Source organism: Gorilla gorilla, chromosome 16 (genome assembly GCF_029281585.2).
Source record: "Gorilla gorilla gorilla isolate KB3781 chromosome 16, NHGRI_mGorGor1-v2.1_pri, whole genome shotgun sequence".
NCBI lineage: Eukaryota > Metazoa > Chordata > Mammalia > Primates > Hominidae > Gorilla > Gorilla gorilla.
Window position 1 is genome coordinate 58,960,753 of NC_073240.2, and position 9,641 is coordinate 58,970,393.

Genomic DNA, 9,641 nt, shown 5'->3' on the forward strand with positions numbered 1-9,641 from the left:
ACCTGCACTGCAAAAAACATACCAAATTGTAAAGACCATGGAGGCTAGGAAGAAACTGCATCAACTAATGAGCAAAATAACCAGCTAACATCATAATGACAGGATGAAATTCACACATAACAATATTAACCTTAAATGTAAACAGGTTAAGTGCTCCAATTAAAAGACACAGACTGGCAAATTGGATAAAGAGTCAAGACCCATCAGTGTGCTGTATTCAGGAGACCCATCTCATGTGCAGAGACACACATAGGCTCAAAATAAACGGATGGAGGAAGATCTACCAAGCAAATGGAAAACCAAAAAAAGCAGGGATTGCAATCATAGTCTCTGATTAAACAGACTTTAAATCAACAAAGATCAAAAGAGACAAGGCCATTACAGAATGGCAAAGGGATCAATTTAACAAAAAGAACTAACTGTCCTAAATATGTATGCACCCAACACAGGAGCACCCAGATTCATAAAGCAAGTCCTTAGAGACCGACAAAGAGACTTAGACTTCCACACAATAATAATGGGAGACTTTAACACCCCACTGTCAACATTAGACAGATCAATGAGACAGAAAGTCAACAAGGATATCCAGGAATTGAATTCAGCTCTGCACCAAGCGGACCTAATAGACATCTACAGAACTCTCCACCCCAAATCAACAGAATACACCTTCTTCTCAGCACCACATCGCACTTATTCCAAAATTGACTACATAGTTGGAAGTAAAGCACTCCTCAGCAAACGTAAAAGAACAGAAATTATAACAAACTATCTCTCAGACCACAGTGCAATCAAACTAGAACTCAGGATTAAGAAACTCACTCAAAACTGCTCAACTACATGTAAGCTGAACAACCTGCCCCTGAGTGACTACTGGGTACATAATGAAATGAAGGCAGAAATAAAGATGTTCTTTGAAACCAATGAGAACAAAGACACAACATACCAGAATCTCTGGGACACATTAAAAGCAGTGTGTAGAGGGAAATTTATAGCACTAAATGCCCACAAGAGAAAGCAGGAAAGATCGAATATTGACACCCTAACATCACAATTAAAAGAACTAGAGAAGCAAGAGCAAACACATTCAAAAGCTAGCAGAAGGCAAGAAATAACTAAGATCAGAGCAGAACTGAAGGAGATAGAGATACAAAAAACCCTTCAAAAAATCAGTGAATCCAGGAGCTGGTTATTTGAAAAGATCAACAAAATTGATAGACCACTAGCAAGACTAATAAAGAAGAAAAGAGAGAAGAACCAAATAGACGCAATAAAAAATGATAAAGGGGATATCACCACTGATCCCACAGAAACACAAACTACCATCAGAGAATACTATAAACACTTCTGCACAAATAAACTAGAAAATCTAGAAGAAATGAATAAATTCTTGGACACATACACCCTCCCAAGAATTAACCAGGAAGAAGTTGAATCCCTGAATAGACCAATAACAGGCTCTGAAATTGAGGCAATAATTAAGACCCTACCAACCAAAAAAAATTCCAGGGCCAGACGGATTCACAGCCGAATTCTACCAGAGGTACAAGGAGGAGCTGGTACCATTCCTTCTGAAACTATTCCAATCAATAGAAAAAGAGGGAATCCCCTGTAACTCATTTTATGAGGCCAGCATCATCCTGATACCAAAGCCTGGCAGAGACACAACAAAAAAAGAGAATTTTAGACCAATATCCCTGATGAACATTGACGTGAAAATCCTCAATAAAATACTGGCAAACCAAATCCAGCAGCACATCAAAAAGTTTACCCACCATGATCAAGTGGGCTTCATCCCTGGGATGCAAGGCTGGTTCAACATATAAAAATCAATAAACGTAATCCAGCATATAAACAGAACCAAAGATAAAAACCACATGATTATCTCGATAGATGCAGAAAAGGCCTTTCACAAAAATTCAACAGCGCTTCATGCTAAAAACTCTCAATAAATTAGGTATTGATGGGATCTATCTCAAAATAATAAGAGCTATTTATGACAATCCCACAGCCAATATCATACTGAATGGGCAAAAACTGGAAGCATTTCCTTTGAAAACCGGCACAAGACAGGGATGCCCTCTCTCACCACTCCTATTCAGCATAATGTTGGAAGTTCTGGCCAGGGCAATCAGGCAGGAGAAGGAAATAAAGGGTATTTAATTAGGAAAAGAGGAAGTCAAATTGTCCCTGTTTGCAGACGACATGATTATATACTTAGAAAACCCCATCGTCTCAGCCCAAAATCTCCTTAAGCTGATAAGCAACTGCAGCAAAGTCTCAGGATACAAAATCAATGTGCAAAAATCACAAGCATTCCTGTACACCAATAAAAGACAAACAGAGAGCCAAATCATGAGTGAACTCCCATTCACAACTGCTTCAAAGAAAACAAAATACCTAGGTATCCAACTTACAAGGGATGTGAAGGACCTCTTCAAGGTGAATTACAAACCACTGCTCAACAAAATAAAAGAGGACACAAACAAATGGAAGAACATTCCATGCACATGGATAGGAAGAATTAATATCGTGAAAATGGCCATACTGCCCAAAGTAATTTACAGATTCAATGCCATCCCCATCAAGCTTCCAATGACTTTCTTCACAGAATTGGAAAAGACGACTTTAAAGTTCATATGGAAGCAAAAAAGAGCCTGCATTGCCAAGACAATCCTAACCACAAAGAACAAAGCTGGAGGCATCATGCTACCTGACTTCAAACTATACCACAAGGCTACCGTAACAATATGGTACTGGTACCAAAACAGAGATATAGACCAATGGAACAGAATAGAGCCCTCAGAAATAATGCCACACATCTACAACCACCTGATCTTTCACAAACCTGACAAAAACAAGAAATGGGGAAAGGATTCCCTATTTAATAAATGGTGCTGGGAAAACTGGCTAGCCATATGTAGAAAGCTGAAACTGGATCCCTTCCTTACACCTTATACAAAAATTAATTCAAGATGGATGAAAGACTTAAATGTCAGACCTAAAACCATAAAAACCCTAGAAGAAAACCTAGGCATTACCATTCAGGACATAGGCATGGGCAAGGACTTCATGTCTAAAACACCAAAAGAAACAGCAACAAAAACCAAATTGAGAAATGGGATCTAATTAAACTAAAGAGCTTCTGCACAGCAAAAGAAACTATCATCAGAGTGAACAGGCAACCTACAGAATGGGAGAAAATTTTTGCAATCTACCCATCTGACAAAAGGCTAATATCCAGAATCTACAAAGAACTTAAACAAATTTACAAGAAAAAAAGCAAACAACCCCATCAAAAAGTGGGCAAAGGATATGAACAGACACTTCTCAAAAGAAGACATTTATGCAGCCAACAGACACATGAAAAAATGCTCATCATCACTGGCCGTAAGAGAAATGCAAATCAAAACCACAATGAGGTACCATCTCACACCAGTTAGAATGGCGATCATTAAAAAGTCAGGAAACAACAGATGCTGGAGAGGATGTGGAGAAATAGGAACACTTTTACACTGTTGGTGGGACTGTAAACTAGTTCAACCATGGTGGAAGACAGTGTGGCGATTCCTCAAGGATCTAGAACTAGAAATACCATTTGACCCAGCCATCCCATTACTGGTTATATACCCAAAGGATTATAAAACATGCTGCTATAAAGACACATGCACATGTATGTTTATTGAGGCACTATTCACAATAGCAAAGACTTGGAACCAACCCAAATGTTCATCAATGATAGACTGGATTAAGAAAATGTGGCACATATACACTGTGGAATACTATGCAGCCATATAAAAGGATGAGTTCATGTCCTTTGTAGGGACCTGGATGAAGCTGGAAACCATCATTCTGAGCAAATTATCACAAGGACAGAAAACCAAACACCGCATGTTCTCACTCATACGTGAACTGAACAATGAAAACACTTGGACACAGGGTGGGGAACACCATACACCGGGGCCTGTCATGGGGTGGGGGGAGTAGGGAGGGATAGCATTAGGAGATATACCTAATATAAATGACGAGTTAATGGGTGCAGCACACCAACATGGCACATGTATACATATGTAACAAACCTGCACGTTGTGCACATGTATCCTACAACTTAAAGCATAATAATAAAAAAAAGAAAATGCTATCAATATATGCCTTAATATGGATAAATCTTAAAAACATGCTGAGCAAAAGAAGTCAGATATAAAAGAGTGCATAATGTGTAATTTCACTTTTATAGAGCTCAAGAATAGAAAAAAAAAAGTACTCTATAGTTATAGAAACCAGAGCAATGGTTGCTTTAGAAATAGAAGAGGGCACTGTTTATAAAGGGGCTTGAGGAAACTTTTGAAGGAAATGGAAATTTTATAAAACATGCTTTGGCTAAAGGTTACATGGACATACACACATGTCAAAACTCATCAAACCCTACACTTTAAAATCTGTGCAGTTAACTGTGTATAAATTATGCAAAAGTATTTAAAGTTGATTTCTCATCAGAAACCATGAAGGCCAGAAGGCAGTGGCATAGTGTATTTAGAGTAATAAAAGAAAAAGACTGTCAACTAAGAACTATATCACCAGCAAAACATCCTTCAAAAATGAAGATGAAATTAAGATATTCCCAGACAAACAAAAACTGAGAGAGTTGTTACAACTATATCTTCCCTACAAGACATTCTAAAGGAAATCCTTCATGGTAAAATTAAAGGACACTACACAGTAACTCTAATGCATATGAAGAAACAAACAGGCTGGTAAAGGTAACCACATAGGTAAAAACAAAAGGCAATATGCATGTATTTTTGTTTGTAACTCTTTTTTTCCCATCGTCTGGTTGTAAAGATAACTGCATAAAGCAATAATTACAAAGCTCTGTTGATGGAGGCTATAAAATCAAAAAATAAAAATCAATTTTATTTCCATACACTAGTAACAATCTGAAAATAAAATTTTAAAAATAATCCCAGTTACAACAGCATGAAAAATAATAAAATTTACAAACAAATTTAACAAAAAAAGTAAGAAGTACAACACTTGTACACTGAAAACTGTGAACTATCATTAAAGGCAATTAAAGAATATCTAAAAAAATAAAAAGATATTCCATGTTCATGGTTTAGAAAGTTTAACACTGTTAAGATGGTATGGCTATTTCCATGTCCAGCACTGTGAGAGGAACCGCCACCATGTCTGTGCTTCTGCAGTGGATGGTGGTGCAGAACTGCTCCAGTTCCCTGATCAAGAGGAATAAGCAGACCTACGGCACCAAGCCCAGTAACCTGAAGCCCCACATTCCCTCTGCTACCATGCCAACTCACCACCAGACTGTGGATGTGAAGCCAACAGCTGATGGAACAGTGTGGTGGTGGTCATGAAACAGAGATCAGGCCAGCAAAAGCCAGCCACCTCCTACATGCACGCAGACCACCATCAACAAGAACAACTGGGCCACTTTCAGCAGCATCAGGCACATGATCCTCAAGAACAAAGACTGCCCTGACCTGCACGTGGCTGCCATCCACAGGGCCAATGCCATCCTGCATAGCCAGAGCCTGTGATGGTGAAGAGGAAGTGAACCCACCCCAACAAGAGTGCCTGAGCCCCCTGTCCCCCAAAAGCAATGGTCAGATGACCTTTTCCCCGCCAAAAAAAAAAAAAAAGAAGAACAGTAATAAAGATGGTGTGGTAAGCAGAATAACGACTCACCAAAAGATAGCCACATTCGAACTCCTGGAACCTGTTAAAATGTTAACTTATGTGGCAAAAGAGAATTTGTAGATGTGATTACATTAAGGACCTTGACTGGGGGGGCTGGTACTGGATTGTCTGATTGAGTCCAATCTGATCACATGTGTCTTTAAAAGTAGGGAACCTTTTCCAGCTGTGGGAAGGAAGTGTGACTTCAGAAGTGAGAACCAGGGAAACAGCAGCCTGTGAAGGACTTGGCTTGCCATTGTTGTCTTGGAAGAAGGAGAAGGGTGTGGTAAGCCAAGGAGTGAGGGTACCCTCTCGAGTGGCCAGGGAGGATGCTGTTAAGACCCATGTGGGACTTCTGACCTACAATATTATAAGATAAAATTTGTTGTTTTAAGCCACTTCATTGGTACTAATTTGTTACAAAAGTCATAGAAAGCTAATACAGATGGCAATACATCCAAATTCATATACAGATTCAATGCAATCCCTGTTAAAAATCCCAGCTTTGTTTTTGAAAGAAATTGGCAAGCTGATCATAACATTCATATGGAAATGCAAAGGATGAAGAACAGCCAAAACTTTGTCTTTAAAAAGGACAAAGGCAGATGACTCAGACCTCCTAATTTTACAACTTAGTACATAGCTGCAATAATCAAGACAGTGTGGATACAGACAGACATTTAGAACAATGAAATAGAATTAGGAGTCTAGAAATAAATCCATAAGTCTGTGACCAGTTGGTTTTCAACAGAGTTGCCTAGGCAATTCAGTGGGGGAAAGAATGGGCTTTTCAACAAATGGTGCTGGGAAAACTGGATTTCCACATGCAAAAGAATGAATTTGGACCCATACCTCACAATATATGTAAAAATTAACTCAAAAAGAATCAAAGACCATGCATATAAAAGTTAAAACTATAAAATGCTTAGAAGAAACATAGGCATAAATCTTTTGTCCTTAGTTTAGGTAATGGCTTCTTAGATATGACACTAAAGCATCGTCAACAAAAGAAAAAAAATAGATAAGTTGGACTTCAACAAAATTAAAACTTTTAGGTTTCAAAGGACATCATCAAGAAAGTGAAAAGATGGGCAGGCATGGTGGCTCACGCCTGTAATCCCAGCACTTTGGGAGGCCAAGGCAAGTGGATCACTTGAGGCCAGGAGTTCGAGACTAGCCTGGCCAACATGGAGAAACCCTGCCTCTACTAAAACACAAAAAAAATAGCCAGGTGTGCTGGCACACGCCTATAATCCTAGCTACTCAGGAGGCTGAGGCATGAGAATTTCTTGAATCTGGAAGGTGGAGGTTGCAGTGAGCCAAGATAGCACCACTGCACTCAAGCCTGGGCGACAGAGCAAGACTGTCTCAAAAAAAAAAAAAAAAGTGAAAAGATGACCCATAGAACGGGTGATAATATAAGCAAATCATATCTCTGATAAGGAGCTCATATTTATAATATATTAAAAAACTCTTACAACTCAACAATAAAAGGACAAATAATCCAATTTTAAAATGGGCAAAGGATTTGAACAGACATTTCTCCAAAGAAGATACACAAATGGCCAATAAACACTTAGAAAGATGCTAAAGTAATCATCAGAGAGATGCAAATCAAAACCACAATGAGATGCCATTTCACACCTACTTGGATGGTTATAATTTTTTAAAATGAACAATAATGAGTGTTAGTAAAAATATGGAGAAATTGGGTCCTTCATATATTACTGCTGAAAATGTAAAATAGCGCAGCTGTTTTAGAAAACAGTTTCTCAGTAATTAAGTATAGACTTACCATATTAACTAACAGTTCCACTCCTAGGTTTATATCCAAGAGAATTAAAAACAAGTGTCCACATAAAAATGTATGCATAAATGTTCAGCATTATAGCATAATAGCCAAAATATAGCAGTATTATTCATAATCGTGAAGAAAGTGGAATCCTTCCAAATGTCCCTCAACTGATGAATGGATAAATAAAATGTAATATCTCTATACAAGGGAATATCATTCAGCCGTAAAATGAATGGAGCACTGACACATGCTATAACAATGATAAACTTTGAAAACTTTATGCTAAGTGAAAAAAGCCAGACACAAAAGGCCACATACGTGTGATTCCACATACCTGAAATGTCCAAAACAGGCAAGTCTACGAAGACAGAAAATAGATTAGTGGTTGTCAATGGTCAGGGAGAAGGGAAAATGGGGAGTGCCTGCTAATGGTTACAGAGTTTCTTTTAACATTTTCTAAACTAAAAAATGTTAGAAACATAAAAAAAAGAGATGGAGCAATAAAGCCCACTACAATGCCACCTCTTGGAGACAATGAAAATCCTGAAGTGATGAAAATGTTCTGGTTGGACCATGATGCTGATTTCACACATTCATGAATAATCCAAGAACCCCTGAAATGTACACTTTAAAAAGATAAATTTTATGGCATATGAATCCTTTCTCAGTTAAAAAAAAGAAAAAAAAGAATGTTGCAGCCATTTGAGAAACAATCTGGAAGTACGTAGTGTTGCTAAATATGTGTATTCCTGTGACTCAGCAATCTCACCGCCTGTACACTTCTGATAATCAGATCCACACGGACATATGCGTGGGGATATTTATTGTGTTGTTTTTGGCAGCGGGACACTAGAGGCAACCAGAGTCCATTACTAGGGGAATAGATATGTGAAATGAGGAGAATGCACACTCTGCGACAGCATGTAACAGCTAGCCTCAGTGAGCCAGATGGACATTCTGTATTGTAAATAGATTACAGAAAGAGTGATGTTGATGCAGATGCTGATAATGTGCCATGAACGAGGAGTATAAATAACCCAACTCTCTGCCTTTGAAATCCAAAGGTAGAAAGATAAGGAGGATAAAAAGAAGGAAAGGCAAGAGGGAATGAGGGAAGAAAGACGCTAGCTCAGATACACTCCAAAATTTTAACAGAGATGGTCTCCAGGAGGTGAGATTGTAGTGGGGTTTATTTCTCCACCTTTTTTTAAAAAAAAAAGTTTTTAACATTTTTTAGTTTTAAAAAGTTAAGAAATGCCAAAAGTTTTAGATGGCTTTTGAGTGGCATTTCAGGACAGCCAGAGAATTATAACCAGTACCATTCCCTTAGGTCATTAAAACAGATTAAAAATGACTGCCCTGTGAAATGTAACCCATCACTATCTCTCTCCATTCTTATCAGATACATTCTTGCCTTAAACTGGCATTCTGAATACTCAGAGAGTCACTAGTGACCTGGATTCCACTCTGTGTGGCTGAATATTGTCACCCTGCTGAAAGAAGGGCATCTGATGGGTTTCTGACCAATAAGGCCATCTCTCAAAAGACTTGAAATCAGTAAGAGATAGGTTCTCCAGGATTTAATTCAGGACTAGCCAAAGAACTGAATGGGATGAGCAAGTGTCAGGAATCTCAGACGTTCTTTTGGAGAACATCTTAGTACCTTGCTTGGCTCCCTGCTGGGGCAGCGCAGTAACCTCCACTGCTGGGGCCACCTAATGCTACCTGTAGATTCAACTTAGACCCAAGATCTGGTACTACCTACTTTAGAAGGGGGATATTAGGAACGCTGAGTCTAGCACTTTCTGGTTTCTCATTGGGTCTGTCTTGCAGTTGGTTCCATGACTTGGTACCAAGTCCTTGCTGGTATGATTGTATTTCATTTTCCTTCCTGGTGCCCAGGTTCTCCCATGACTGGGGTGCTCTTCTGCTAGTCCAAGTCCTGCTGTCTAAACCTAGATCCCATGACTTCTTCGGGTTGCCTGGTTTTCTACTTTATTCTGGCAGAGCTAAGTGACCTCTAGGCTTGGCCCAACACAGTCCTGGAGATGACAGACCTATAAAAAGTATGGTGCGTGAGGCCTATAAGCCAGGAGAAATGTGAAAAGTGAGTTTGTCTGACACCAGTTGGAGCCCCAAATGGGTTAAGCTG